The 15,492-nt window shown below is 36.8% G+C and overlaps 1 protein-coding gene and 1 pseudogene across 4 annotated transcripts in view; one reads left to right on the forward strand and one right to left on the reverse strand.

The window, feature by feature from the left end:
* DNAlig4 (DNA ligase 4) overlaps window positions 1–15,492 on the reverse strand; it is a 588,281-nt gene that overhangs the window by 56,771 nt on the left and 516,018 nt on the right. The gene's annotated exons all lie outside the window — the stretch shown is intronic.
* Window positions 12,900–13,035, forward strand: LOC150101242 (U2 spliceosomal RNA; annotated as a pseudogene).

Raw genomic sequence — 15,492 nt, forward strand, 5'->3', positions numbered from 1 at the left:
TTAAATTACTAGAGATGGTTGTCATTGTTATGTTAAGCTATGTGCCCATGCGAGTTGTGTGGTGACTGGCTCAAAACTGGTGGTTAATACTCTACTGCTGGGAAGACCAGAGCCAAGGAATTATAACCCTAAGTTTGTGTGAACTTGTTTATAATTGTTCTTATAATTAATGTTATTATAATTGTGAACTGTTCCTGGCAGATATCTTTAACTCAGTTTTTCCAAATATTGTCAGTATGTTAGCATAGGGCATTTTCATGGATTAGAAATCCTGTTGCAGAAGTTTATTTTTAGTTTTCTATGAGCCTGATGGTTATTCAGGTGGAAAGCTGAAACAGCAGTTTTGCTGATTAGGATTAGGGGATGGTCCCCAGGTTTTGTAGTGAGCTGAGATCTTTGCTCAGGGTTTCCTCAAGTCTTAAACTTTTGACTGGCTGTTGGCTATTTTTCTGGCAATCGATTATTTTTGCTGTTTTCTACAGTTAGCCTTTCTTTCATATGGTGTTGTAAAAATATGTAAACTTTTGTCTATATTACTAAATCTTATTAAATCTCATCGTCTGCACCTTTGTAAAAACTACGATATTATATTATCTTATTCAAAACTTATTCTCAAAATTTTACTTTAACCTTAACAGTTGTGACTCAATCTTCTTAATACATTGCCTGATTTAATCTCTTAACTTTCAATCCCCTCACTCAACTTAATTCCCCCCTTTGTCTCAAATATTATTGTTCTTGTGTGCAAAACCTTCAGCACTAAGAGAATGCCTCAGGCTGGAGCCAATCTCTTTGTCTGAACAACTGGTGTTTTTCTAAACTGAATTTTGGAAAATTTATTTGATTTCTAGCTGCACCACCAAAATTCGTGGATAGGATATGATTGTCCTTCTGAAGAAAAACACTCAGTTAATCACGGAACCTTCCTCTCTTACTTATAACTAAATCTAGTAACGTAAAACTTCTTTTTTCTGTGTGTCCTTGAATAGCCATGACTACAGTCGTGGCTATTCAAGGACACAGAGATTCTAATTTAATGAGCAGTGCATTGGTAACAGGAATCAGGCAAATTATTTAAACAAGAAAACAATTTATTCATTAGCCAAGAAATGTACAAAAATGCCAATACTAAAAACTCAAGTAAATCAGGTTCTATACTTCAATGGCAACTCTTAAATACAATTACAATTACTCCTCTTAAGTAAACAATTCTTATAAGACCACGTGTCTTTGATCTTACTTTTGTAAACACTTAGTCACACTTGGGGCAATCTCACTTAAACAAATGCAGGCTCAGCAAATTACAACAATAATAAGCACCCAATATATCACTTTAAATTCTACTAAGTATTCTCTCACATATAACTGAACAAGACAAGTCAAAGATTAGCTAAATGCCTATAGTCCTTAAGTATCATCACAAACAATAACTTTAAACAAATGACCATCACAATTCTGTCTCTAGCAAAACAATAGAAAGATCTTACTTTGAATCAGTTGTCTGGTTCTCTCTGATAGATTCTTGAATTCACTTTCTTCTATTACCTTCCGATCTTGGCAACGCATATGGGTACCTTCTCCGGGATTTGTGGATTTTCCTTTTTACTATTTGCAATCGTCAGGATCTTGGTGGCATGAAAATCCGGTATCTACTTTCTTCTAAAAAACAACTCGAATTAGTTGTCTTGCACTTCTGGCCTCTACTGGCTGGAATGCAGGGCTCCGATCTTGAACCGGAGTGACTTTCCCCAACCTGGATCCAAAACAGAAACGAAGACGAACTTATTCAGTCACACACATCTAAATCTGCCTCTCCTGCTGGTGGCCTTCCAACTTAAGACGATTAGCAAAACTCTGTTGCTAATATGTAGCCATTGACCTCCGTTGCCGTAACTTACATTGTAACTCCCTAGCTCCTCGACTGTCGTTGACCTCGTAACTTCTTGCTGACCACTGTAACCTTGCAAAAACCCCTCCTTTTTTTCTCGCTGTAACAACCCCTTTTTATCTGGCTCCATTGACCTTGGGTTCTGCTACGTATTAATCCCCTGGGTATTTCGATGTTCTGCACCCACCACCTTTTTTGGTCGTTCATTCCGGCGGGAAACCCCCGTGCATATTTGACCTTCGTGATTGTAATCGCCCCAGGTCATAAGTTCATAAGATAATCCGTCTGGAAATATCTTTGTCTTGAACGTTCTTGTGACACAAATTAATTCTCATTTAACTTTGTTCTTTTACAAAACTTTTGTTGGTTACATTATTCAGTAATTCACAAAATTTTATTTCCATATTACTAAACTATACAAATTTTGTGAATTAATCGCAAGTATATTGATTGGAATTTCGTTTACCAGTAAAATCAGTATATAAGGTATTTTTGTATAAAAATCCTATACACGATTTTACAGTCTGTTATATACTAATGCTAGGTGTATGAAAGTAGCACCTGTTTTTAAACCCTTTTGCTATCCAGCTTCTGTGTGGATTGTGAAGGTCAGGACCTGGTCACTTCTGTCAAGTCTAAATCCAGCCTGTTCATTGGGTAAGATGGCTTCTATCCTGAGAAATCCGAGAGAGGCTAATTCTTTCAAAACGCAAGGTGTGAAGAGCAATGCTATAGGGCAATAGTTGTTAGAGTCATCAGTTGACTTGTTTGGTTTTGGGCAAAGCTATTATCTATGATGCATGTATCATTTATTACTAAAGAGAAGAAATTAGATAGCCAGGATTTTACTCTGAAGTCAAGATGAATAAGAAAATCTGGAAGGATGGATGCCATCAATGCCAGGAGCTTTATTTATTTTAATTAGTTTGAGAGCTGCATGAATTTCCTCTAGTATTACTGAAATAGAATTTGGGGTAGAAAGTTGAGGTTGTTCATTTCTTCATGCCAATGAGCTCTTCTAGCATCATCCAAGGGTCTTAAGAGGGAGGCAGATTCAAGGCAGAAGCAGTGTCTGGATGGTTCTATTGGTCCTGCTCTGCCAGAAGAATATTACTTTCAGTTCACCTCATGGTGTATATGGATTTTTCTGAATTGTTTCAGAATGTGTCTTTTACCAGATGCTATGAGAAGTTAAGTGAATCATTCATAGTTATCAACTGTAGGTGGAATTACATTGACATCACTTTCAATGAATTCAGTAAATTTTGGTCATTTTGCTTTCCTGAGATTCCTCTGGGATGTTGGAAAGCTGTGCTGGCTGTGGAGAAAAGGAGACAATATTTGATAGGTTTAGCTGAGCAGAGTTCCTTTTGTGTCAATGGTGATAAAGCAGAGGTCAGGGGTTGTCTCTGATCCTCATTTTCCAGGTTGCTTGCTTTCATAGAGGAAGTGGAGGCTGTTTGTTAATATCTAGTCTGTCAGATGCAGGCATGGGTTGTGGTCATTATTGTATCCTCCACCCCATAATGTACTGTGTAAGTTGAAATCCCTGATGATGTCAAGATGGGCTGATAGAAGAGGCTTATATACATGATTCATTGAGAAGTTGTGCAGATGTATATCAATGAAAAAAAAAAGTCACTTCGTGAATGTCCCAGAAATTCTTTCCAAATTTGCATATTTGGAAAGAATCAGTGAGACGAATATAGTCAGGAAGGGTAATATTTTTGTGAGGTGTAGTGAGTTACTTGTAGCACAACAATGTCTATTTTGTGCCTGGTAAGGATATTATTTAGTACCTCTGATTTTGATCTAGTAAACCCTTGATGTTCAGCTGGAGTATAATCAGGGAGTTCCCAATGTTCTTATTTGGTTGTTTTAGTTCATTTTTAAGGTGACTGAAAAGATTTGGAGACAGTAGTGAACTTTTCAAACATAGCCCTCTGCCTAAGTTATGGATGCAAACCTTGTTGACCAGAGCAGCATTTGAGCCATTAAGTCCACTTTGATGATGCAGGCTCCTTTCTTGTAGTGTCCAGATACCACTGTTGGCATTTGGACCCCAATGTGAGGTATTAGTCAGAAGTTGCTACTTCCTAACCAGGGACTAGTGCAGGCTGCCATTAATTCCATTATAGAGCTGTTCCTGACATGGAGCAGACACCTGTGCAGCTACATATTAACTGGTGGGCAGTCACTGCAGTTAATCTTTGGGTACCTCCCCAGGGGCATTCTTATTTATTGGCAGCATAGGGCACCATATCACAGTGCTGACTTAGGATCCTGTGGCATTTTGGTTTGAGAGGCCTTGCCAAGGGTTGCTCCAAATCCCAGGTTAACCTGCTTATTCCACAGTTGTCCTCCATATCTAGGGTTGATCCATTATCTGCCACCTGTGGATCCGTCTGGTTGCAGTCATCTCCATGACTGAAAAAGAAGGAAACTATTGATGTATTTCTCAGATAGTTGAAGATTGTAATATTTGGGGTAAGACAGAATGAAGGAGGCCTCTTCCAAAGTGTTAAAACAGGTAAGTGAAAGAGGGGGGGTGGGGATGAAGAAGAATTTGGTTTGGTAAGTTCGGAACTGGAGCAGTAAGAGAATCAACCAGCAGGTGCTCTTATTATTACAGTCTTGGAAGACAGAGCCAGTCCAACAGAATGCAGTCCATGAAAGTACCTACAGAAGATACATAAAGAAAAAAACTGAATGAGTATGAGAGAGAATCATCAACAATCATAATTTGGACTGCTCTCTTCTCAATAGCATCGAAAGTTGTACAGTTGAGAAGTAGTGACTTCTCAACTAAAAAGTACACACAGTTTTTTAGACTACAGACATCATGCCTGAGATGTGCTTATGCCAGGAAAAGCTGGAGCTATATGACAATACACAATGAGATATCACATTTGGAGATCTAGGTATTATCAAAATTAAGGTGAAGTGATGTGAGATATTTCTTGTGAGAAATTATACAGGACTGTCTTGGTTGCACTGAAGTTCAAAAGTTATCCTGATTGCAATGAAGAATAGCAAGATATCAGAGATCGTGAGTATTCTAATAATTAGGCACTACATGGTGTGTCAAATGAACAAGAACAGTTTACTGTCATCAGCAAAACTATGAATAGAATTTGAAGCCAGTGAGAGAAGGATATTTCTGTACAGGGAGAGTTGCTGATGATACAAAGCCCTTGTATACTCCTAGATTGTGGGGAAATCTCAGCAGAATAAATGACCTGCTATGACACATAATGGACAGCCAGGAAGGAAGCTGGCAATCCAATTGCAAAGGGTATGCTGTATGATGTATAAGGTAGGCTGTATGATGGCAATTTGTTGAGTGTATGGAACCTTTGCTGCAAGCCATATAGGCGAACAGGAACATTAGTGGGATGAGTCTGCCTGGCAATTCCCAAAAGGAATGCAAGTCTATATGCCATGCAGATGATATCAGAGCAATCATAACACAAAAGGAATCATTACATACACTCATCACACTTGCACAACAATTCAATATAATCTCCAGGTTACACTTAAACAAAAAGAAGGCAGCCCTCAAACACATATATAACACAAAGGAGACTGCTCCCCATGGGTGGAACATACTGAAGAAGCCAATTAAAATCATATTTTCACTCCAAGCAAGAGCCCGAATAATCAGTATTATACTTCTACCTACAATAGTATACACAGCACAGATTTATCCAATCAAAACAAAAACAATAAAAAAAATGGCAGTCATTGGCACCGTTACTTTTGGAATTACAAAGGAGAAGAGGGTAGCCAGAGATGAAATGTATGGGATGTTTGACTTTCCACACTTCAGGAGCAAAATAACAGCAGCTTCAATAAAACTAATAAAAAAGATATACAAAATGAACAACACCAAGCTAGGTGGTTCACTAGGTATTCCTACTCCAGTTAACAAAGAAAATAATGCCACACAGCATACGGAAGCACCCATGTGACCCATGAAAACATGGGTAAGCATACACAAGCATAGGGTCACTTAGCCATGAATAATGCTCTTGCATGGAGAATGGCCCATGATTATTTTCCAGCAAAGCATGAATTGTGTCTTTTGCTCTGGGGAAGAAACAACTGAACATGTATTGTACGATTACCAAGTTGCACAAGGAGTGTGGGATTATGTGGTAAACAAGTTCAACATGCCACTTCCTAAAAAAGAAATGACAGTAAATTTAAACATACACACCACATCAGAAAAAACTTACTGCTTCTGTTTGCAATAAAATAACTGTTTCCACATATGGAAAATCAGAAATATGAGAGCACATTCAATCCACCAACTAGGGCTGCTCAATGTGATAACATCAACCAAATGCCTTATTAGAAATTTCATGCAGACAAACTTGGTACTAATGGGTGAAGAGAAATTCGTAAAAAAATGGTGCATGTCTCTGATAATAACTAACATCTATGAAGTTCACCAATGATGCAGCGTTTAAGGCATCAAACACACAACAGAATACCCTTAAACATAGCACATTAAACCATTTTCACCCTTTATGTTGCTTCCAGGCAAGTAAGAATATTGACAACTTTGAACACGATCTCACATCATAGTAGGAAAGAACAACTTCAGGTGACCACCAAAAATGGCCTCTATGATGAAAGAACTGTGAAAAGTTGCCAATTTCTCCAAACTAATGTATAATAAAACACACTAACACTACTAACCTTACCTAGCAATAATAACTGATAATTAGGATATGTGTATCGATACATATATATCTGGTTATGTGCATATATACATATACGAGGGTGGTCTGAAAAGTTCTCGGCCTAACAATGAAAAAAACAAATTTATAATTTCAAAATTATTTTTATTTTTCAACATAATTTCCCTTCAGACATACATTTATTCCAGCAATGCCCCAGTGCCACTATCCTGTCCCTGTAGTGGTTCTCAGTAAGATCTGCAGAATACCCCTTGACAGCTGCAATCACCTCTTGATCCGAAGAAAAACGCTGACCAGAGAGGAAGAGTTTTAGTTTGGGAAGAGATAGAAGTCAGATGGAGCCAAATCTGGGGATTAGGGTGGATGTTCCAACAATTCATAGTGCAGATCCCTTAATTTTCCCATAGCCAAAACAATTTTGTGGGCAGGTGCATGGTCCTGATGAAAGAATATTTTTCTTCTGCAAACCGGGTCTTTTCTCACGAATTTTTTCATCCAGTCTAGTTAAAAGATTGGAATAATATTCCCCAGTTACTGTTTTACCCTTTTCAAGATAATTAATAAACAAAATGCCTTTAGCATCCCAAAACACCGATTCATGATCTTTCCTGCTGATGGAACCGCTTTGTCTTCTTTGGTGCTGAACAACCAGCTTCTGTCCACTGATTTAATTCTCGTGTGTAATGGTGAATCTAAGTCTAACCCATAGTAATAAATAGACAAGAATAAAACTGACAAAATCAGTTTTATTATTGTTAAAATGCTCTAAGCATGCCACCCATCTTGTGACAAGCTTTTTCATATGCAATTCTTCATGCAAAATATATCCTACAGTTCTTCTGAAATGCCTGTAGTCTCAGCAATTTGACTTTGACTCGCCGGTCATCCAATACTACATCGTGCACTTGATCAATGATTTCTGGTGTTGTTACACTTTTTGGACATCGTTCACGTGGATCATCTTCAAGGCTGGTGCAGCCACGTTTGAACTCGGCAGCCCATTTCTTAATTGTCAAAAATGAAGGAGAAGGGTGCCGATAAACTTTTATGAACTTCGAATGAATTTCTTTTGGCAGTAAACCTTCTTTTACAAAGAATTTTATAACTGCACGATACTCAATTTTATCTATTTCAAGGAATATAGACAACACTTTTGCTTCAGACAGCTGTATAAAACAAACTACTTGATAGAATGACTTGCAATTTCACATGGACGCTTATGACAAATGAATCAACTCAGAAAAAAAAAAAACCTTGCCAATAGTGTTGCCATCCATGGTTGAGGCCATGAAATTTTCAGATAACTCTGATGTATATACATGATGTTCGGGATAAATTTGACAGTTTCGTAAGGAAAAAGAAAATCTTCTTTGTATCTATTAAATTTAATGAATTGACAAAAAAACATTACAGGCAGAGTTAATTACAATACTATCAACAAGATTTACTCAAAATAACCACCATTAGCATCGATCACAGCTTCAATTCTGCTTCGGAACCTCGAACAAGCTGATGCTACAGTCTCCCTGGGAAGGGCCGCAAAAACTGTTTTAATTTTATCCATTAACTGGGCTTTTGTATTACTGGAAGTGCGATTGGTGTCTTTTTCAACTGCGCCCCATACAAAATAATCCATGGGGTTAAGGTCTGGGGAGTTTGGAGGCCAAACATTTGGACTGGTGAAGTCGTAGAAATTTTCAGACAACCATTTTTGACTTTTCCCAGAGGTGTGGCAAGGGGCCGAATCCTGCTGCCATACATACGGCCTACCATTGGCTACCCTTGTTATCCAGGGCTTGACTACAGTTAGCAACTCCACGAACAAAGCCCGAATTCCAATGCCAGGGTTCTTCAACACCTGTTCCTGCAGATTTGCGAGGAATTCTGCTGTACGAACGCAATCAGATCGTCTGCTAGGGATCTTTCTTCTTGCTACATCCTCGTAGTCACCATTGCAAGTCTCTAGTTCATGCCTGATTGTTTTTACTGTATTCAGGGAGCATTGGGCAGCAGTCGTAATATCCTTATTTTGATGGCGGGCACGAATCATCATGATACAAGTTATTCTCTTCCATGATTCAGGTGGGTTCCAGCTATCCATCCTTTCTGACATCTTGTATATGAATGAAGAAGGGTCCAAACTTTTAAATGAAGAGAAGTGTGTGTTAATACATGTAACTTACGGAAAAATATAATTAATTATAAATATGTCAAATTTATCCCGAACACCCTGTATATATATATATATATATATATATATATATATAAATATATAAAATAAAAAAAAATTAAAAAAAACCTATATAGGTATATGTGTAAGTATATACCAACCTTAAAAATAAGTAAACCTTACATTTAGATAAATGTAAGGTTAACTTTGATGAAACCAAGCATATAATTTCTTGACATCTTTAATTTATAGTATAATCAAGTGGAAAAACTTTCAAAATCTCTCTCTAATCGAGAGTATTTTAGTAATAAGGTGAGACACCTTTTGACTACTTCTATATATGGAAATATGACTTCTGCATTACTTCAACCTTAGTATCACTTCTGGATCTGGCTTCCACTGATGAGACCTCAATAATAAATGGTACTCTGGAAAAATTCAGCAAGATCAGTGGATGAACTATTAATGCAGACATAAGCATTCATAAGCATCCATGTTAAACTGCAAGTAATTCTATCAAGTAGTTTGTTTTATACAGCTGTTTGAAGCAAAAGTGTTGTCTGTATCCCTTGAAATGGATAAAAGTGAGTATCATGCGGTTATAAAATTCTTTGTAAAAGAAAGTTTAACAACAAAAGAAATTCATTCGAAGTTGATAAAAGTTTATCGGCACTCTTCTCCTTCATTTTCGACAGTTAAGAAATGGGCTGCCGAGTTTAAACGTGGCTGAACCAGCCTTGAAGATGATCCACGTGAAGGACGTCCAAAAAGTGTAACAACACCAGAAATCATTGATCAAGTGCATGATATGGTATTGGATGACTGGTGAGTCAAATTGCTTGACATTGCTGGGACTATATGCATTTCAAAAGAACATGTAGGATATATTTTGGATGAAGAATTGCATAGGAAAAAGGTTTGCACAAGATGGGTGCCGTGCTTGCTTACAGCAGATCAAAAATGCACTTGCATGAAAATCTCTGAACAGTGCTTGGAGCATTTTAACAAGAATAAAACTGTTTTTGTGCATCAATTACTATGGATGAGACTTGGATTCACCATTACCCATCAGAATCCAAACAGCAGTCAAAACAGTGGACAGAAGATGGTTGTTCAGTGCTAAAGAAGACAAAGTTGCTTTCATCAGCAGGAAAGGTCATGGGATTGGTGTTTTGGGATGCTAAAGGCATTTAGTTTTTAATTGTCTTGAAAAGGGTAAAACAATAACCGGGAAATATTATTCCGATCTTTTAACCAGACTGGATGAAAAAATGCATGAGAAAAGACCCGGTTTGCACAAGGAAAAAAATCATCTTTCATCGGGACAATGCACCTGCCTCAAAGTGTTTTGGCAATGGGAAAATTAAGGGATCTGCACTATGAATTGTTGGAACATCCACCCTATTCCCCAGATTTGGCTGCCTCTGACTTCTGTCTCTTCCCAAAACTAAAACTCTTACTCATTGGTCAGCGTTTTTCTTAGAATAAAGAGGTGACTGCAGCTGTCAAGGGGTATTTTGCAGATCTTACTGAGAACCACTACAGGGATGGGATAATAGCAATGGAGCATTGTTGGAATAAATGTATTAGTCTTAAGGGAGATTATGTTGAATAATTTTGAAATTATAAATTCGTTTTTTCATTGTTAGGTTGAGAACCTTTCAGACCACCCTTGTACTTGGAATTCTCTTCTCCATTTATCCAATATTACCAGTTCAAGAACTTATATACAAGAACTTTAAAACCTTAGAAGACTGGAAAATAAAGCCACTTTCCTTTTCTTCTACAGCCATAGTATTCAAAACCATAATCTTTCTTGCTCAGTTGTACATAATAAATATTACAGGCATCACAGAAGCTGAAGAAAAGCAATTATATAGTAAGCCTGTGCAATTTTTATGTTCCAGCCAATGCCAATACCAATAAGTTAAAAAGGAATTTCTTCAATTATCAAAGAAGCATAGAGGATTTGGGCTTCCAGACTTAAAATGCTGCTACTTAAGCAACACAGCCTCAAAAATCCATAAAATATTGCAGAACAATCACATATGTGCAGACCTTCTCCTGTACTATGTGGGTTTTCATCTTCCCTTGTTTGGAGTAAATGATTATAAAGGTCCAAAAGCTGATATTGTTCCCGAATACTACAATACTCTGTACTTACTCTAAGGCTGCTACAATACTTTGGCATTGACATTCTTTCCATTAAAAAAAGTAAAATTTGGTATAAAAATATCTTTAATCTCTTTTGCTGCAAACTTCTACAGTTGTGTACTGACAACAACACTTTCTTTCATATCTTATTGAAGTTCCAAGGATACCATAACAGGAGGGATCTTGTTTGGAGAATTGCACATGGTTGCCTTCCAGTCAATATCATCAAATGGAGGTACTTTAACATTGGAAATCCAATCTGTGACATCTGTTACCAATTGGAAACAGTAGAACTTGTGTTCTACAGATGTCCTCTTGCCCTGCATATTTGGAACAGATTATGTAATGTGTTGAACATTACATTATTTACAACAGAACAGGTTATTTTTTGCAGTACCCACCACCTATCAACAATGGGAAGAGAATTTTGATTTTTATAATTAATGAATTAAAATACCATTTATGGAAGATTAGAAAGGAACACGGATTTAAAAACCAGAAATATGACATCCAAATGCTTTATAATATTATATTGTGGAAATTTTATTGTTCACTTAGACGATTTTTGTATTTAGAAAGAAGCATTCTAAGAGATATTAAATTTTCGACTAGATGGCGTAGACCACCCACATTATGCAATATTCACTAGGGAGAGATAAAATTCTATTCTGTCTATTTTTGCGATGAGAGGTTTTTTTAAATAGTTCCATCCTCTTAATTCAATGTGGTCTTATAGTCAATTGCAGGAATGACTGGAGAGCAATTCTAGCCAGAGAAGGCCAACTCAAGGCGGTTAACTCAGATAAGTTTAACCACTTCTGTATCAGTCATCTTTGCACTTTAGTTTCAATTGGTCTTTTGGTCGTTCATCTATATGAGATTGGTGAAAAGGAAAACTGATAGCCTTTGGCTATATGATGATATAAAAGAGCTGAGGCCTTTTCTCTATCTCTCATACTACCTATCTCTTTGTCTTTTCTTTCTCCTAATAATATCAGGCTCTCTTGCACCTCTATACAAACTACCTGAGTCCTATGATGAGCACCCTTTACTTTTTAATCTCAACAAATTTTGAAATCGGTCTGGGTAGTGACTCTTTCCATAATGCATAGCATTACACGTCTGTAAGGATATGTGTTTTGCATTATGAGATACTAAGGCTAGTGATATGAAGTCATTAGCCTCCATATACAAGTAGCCCAGTCATGAAGTTACTTCTGTGCAAACTTTGCTTAACTTGGATAAAGGATGAAACCAAGAATATAATTTCTGGGCATCTTGAATTTATAGTATAACCAAGTGGAAAAACTTTCACTAACTTTACCCATAAGTAACTGAGAAATGGATTACTAACAAAGTAAAACCTGATATACTGTGTAGTCTCAAAACAGATCTCTATAAGTTAAAAAAAAAAAAAAATGTAGACTGCACAGTGAACAGAAACTAGGAAAGGGAATGACACCTTTTGCTAGGGAGAATCTAAACCCCAGATAAATGATAAAATAAGATAACAATCCTCCCCCCCCCATCTTCAAGCCAGGTTTTCTTCTGCCTCTTTCCTATTTGCCTTCTACCTTTAGACCATAGTCTCAATAAGAACCATAGGCTGAACCACAACCAAAGAATGGGAATTGAATGAGCAGCAACTGAATCGATTAGTGGGAAATTCAAAGAGGCAAAATGGTAAGCAGCAAAAGGTATAAAGTATAGTTAAAGAAGTGGAATCTTAAGCTAAAACTTTGATAATTATAGTATATAATTATAGTATATAAGTGAGTATAGCTTCCATAGAAGGATGTTGAAAGTTTATTTTTCACTTGGTTAGACTATAATAAATTTAGTTTAATCCTTTATCCAAGTGTGAGCATACTATACTTTCAGGCGCAAACTTTGTTTGCTCACACTTGGATAAAGGATTAAACTAAATTTATTATAGCTTCCATAGATCTTGGCAGAGCTATGTTTTGGTCATGGAGGATATCTAACTTTAGTTAGAATAAACAGTTATGGTACTCAATCATGATCTGTTCTTATCAGCTTAATATCTGATATGGGTTACATCGAGGCCCAAGATATTAAACTTATTTTTGGCAGGCAGCAGAGTGCTTGGAACCAAAAAAAACAGCTGTCTATTTAACAAATGAATGTGAGTAATCGTTGTTCATTTTTTTTTTTTTTAATGCACTTATGCATATGGCCAGTTTGTCTATTTAGAGAGATGAAAAACCCTAGTTTCTGGGTGGAAAAACCCTGTTATCTCTTTATGGTGATAAGGAGGCAGCAGGGTGAGAATTATAAGGATTATTTTATATTTTGGTAGGTGTGAGTGAAAGGTTTGGGTTAGATCATTACTGATGTAACTCAAATTATATATGATAAACACCTAGAACAAACTTTGTCTAGGGGTGACTGAAACAAAAAAGACCAAAACTGGTGAGATCTTTCTGAGCAATAAATACAAAATGTTATATTCAGGCAATAACAATCAAGGAAAAGAAGGAGTAGCCATAGTATTCAACACAAAATATGAGGCTAATCTTCTTGAATGGCAGTCAGTCTCAAGTAGAGTAATGTGGGCAAATATGAGAATGGGGAACTGGACAATGAGACTTATTTGTGCCTATGGTCCCACAGAAGGTTCTACTAAGGTAGAAGTGGAGGAATTTTTTGAGGCTTTAGAAAAAGCAACTGACACAATGAAAAAGGAAAAGTTGGTCCTTGTTGGGGATCTAAATAGCAGAGTAGGAAATGATTGTGAGACATACAAAAATATTTTGGGAAAATTTGGAGAAAAGAGCAAAGCTAATAATAATGGCAAATATCTGTTGGATTTCTGCTCAGGACATGGACTGGTTATTACTAACACCATGTTCCAACATAAAAATGTGCACAAATTCACATAGAGAGAAGAGGCTAGGAATAAGAAAAGTCTCATTGACTATGTTATTGTTGATAGTGATGTTTTCTCCCTGGTGCAGGACACCAGAGTGTACAGAGGATTTGAAATTGGAAGTGATCACTATTTAGTCTTGAGCAGGATAAAATTGAATTTCATATTGAAAAGAATAACATGTAAGAAAGTTTTAAAGCGAATAAAAGTTGAGCAGCTCTCAGATGTAAACTGTAGATTAAATACAGAAATATTATTGAAAAGAAAATGAAAGAGTTTGAGAACAGGAATCAAACCTTGGAGATTCAGTGGCAAACTCTGAAGGAAACATTGATTGATTCTGCCAGAGAGGCATGTGGTGAGGTTGTGTGCAAAGATAAAAAAATCAGAACTCCCTGGTGGACACAGGAAGTTAAAGAGGCAGTGAAGGAAAAGAAGAAAGCATATCAAAAGTTCCTGGCAAATAAGTCAGCTTTTACTCTTACAGAATACAGAGACAAATGTAAGAAAGCTAAACAGTGTGTAAAACTAGCTAAACAAAAGTCATGGGAGGACTTTGGCAAGAATATAGAAAATAAATATCAAGAAGGTGGCAAAATATTCTGGAGGTTGTTGAAGAAGCTTAGGAATGGAGGAAAGAGTGCTGTAAAAGGAATTAGAGATGATAAAGGTGAAATGAAAACAGGAGAAAAAGATATCCTTGAAGTATGGAGTAATTACTTTGAAAAACTGCTAAATGAAACTAGCAGTGAGGACAGCACAGTGATAAAAAACACTGACCAGGAATGCAGTCAGGAATACATATCCATACTTGAAGTAGAAAAAGCCATCAAAGGCTTGAAATGTGGAAAGGCAGCAGGAGTAGATGATATTCGACCAGAAATGCTGAAGTATGGTGGTATAAGAGTCTTACAGTGGCTGCACTGCATAGTTCAGAAAGCCTGGACAGAGGGACGAATTCCCGATGATTGGAGTAGAGCTCTCATAGTACCCATATATAAAAAGGGAAATAAAACTGAATGTGAGAATTACAGAGGTATTTCCCTACTGAGTGTTCCTGGCAAGATCTATGCAAGTATACTTGAGAAACGGTTGAGAAGAATTGTGGAAGAAAAGCTTGGTGAAGAACAAGCTGGATTCAGGCCAAATAGAGGCTGTCAGGATCAGATCTTCACTTTACGACAAATAGTCGAGAAAGCATGGGAATATAACAAAGATCTGTATTTAAGTTTTGTCGATTTGGAAAAGGCATATGACAAGGTGCCAAGAGAGAATCTATTCAATACGCTGCAGTTATATGGTGTCAATGGAGCATTATATCAAGCAATACTTAGTCTTTATTTGAGTTGTGAGTCAGCAGTTAGAATTGAAGGAAGTACAGGAAGATGGTTTAATGTTAAATCTGGTGTGAGACAAGGATGTACATTATCCCCTCTGTTATTCATTATCTATATGGATCACATTATGAAGGAATGTGGTATTAAACCTGATATCAAAATTGGAGATGTTAATGTCAGCTCTTTGCTTTATGCGGATGATGTTATACTTCTAAATAAATCCGCTACAAGTCTGCAAGATTCTCTGACTAAATTGAATAGCTGTTGTAATAGATATGGTATGAAGGTCAGCAATAAAAAGACAAAGACAATGAAAATAGGCAGAATCAATGAAAATGTCAACTGTG

This window comes from Typopeltis vanoorti, chromosome 12, assembly GCF_054136105.1.
Source record: "Typopeltis vanoorti isolate ZY-2024b chromosome 12, IOZ_Tvanoo_1.0, whole genome shotgun sequence".
NCBI classification, from domain to species: domain Eukaryota; kingdom Metazoa; phylum Arthropoda; class Arachnida; order Uropygi; family Thelyphonidae; genus Typopeltis; species Typopeltis vanoorti.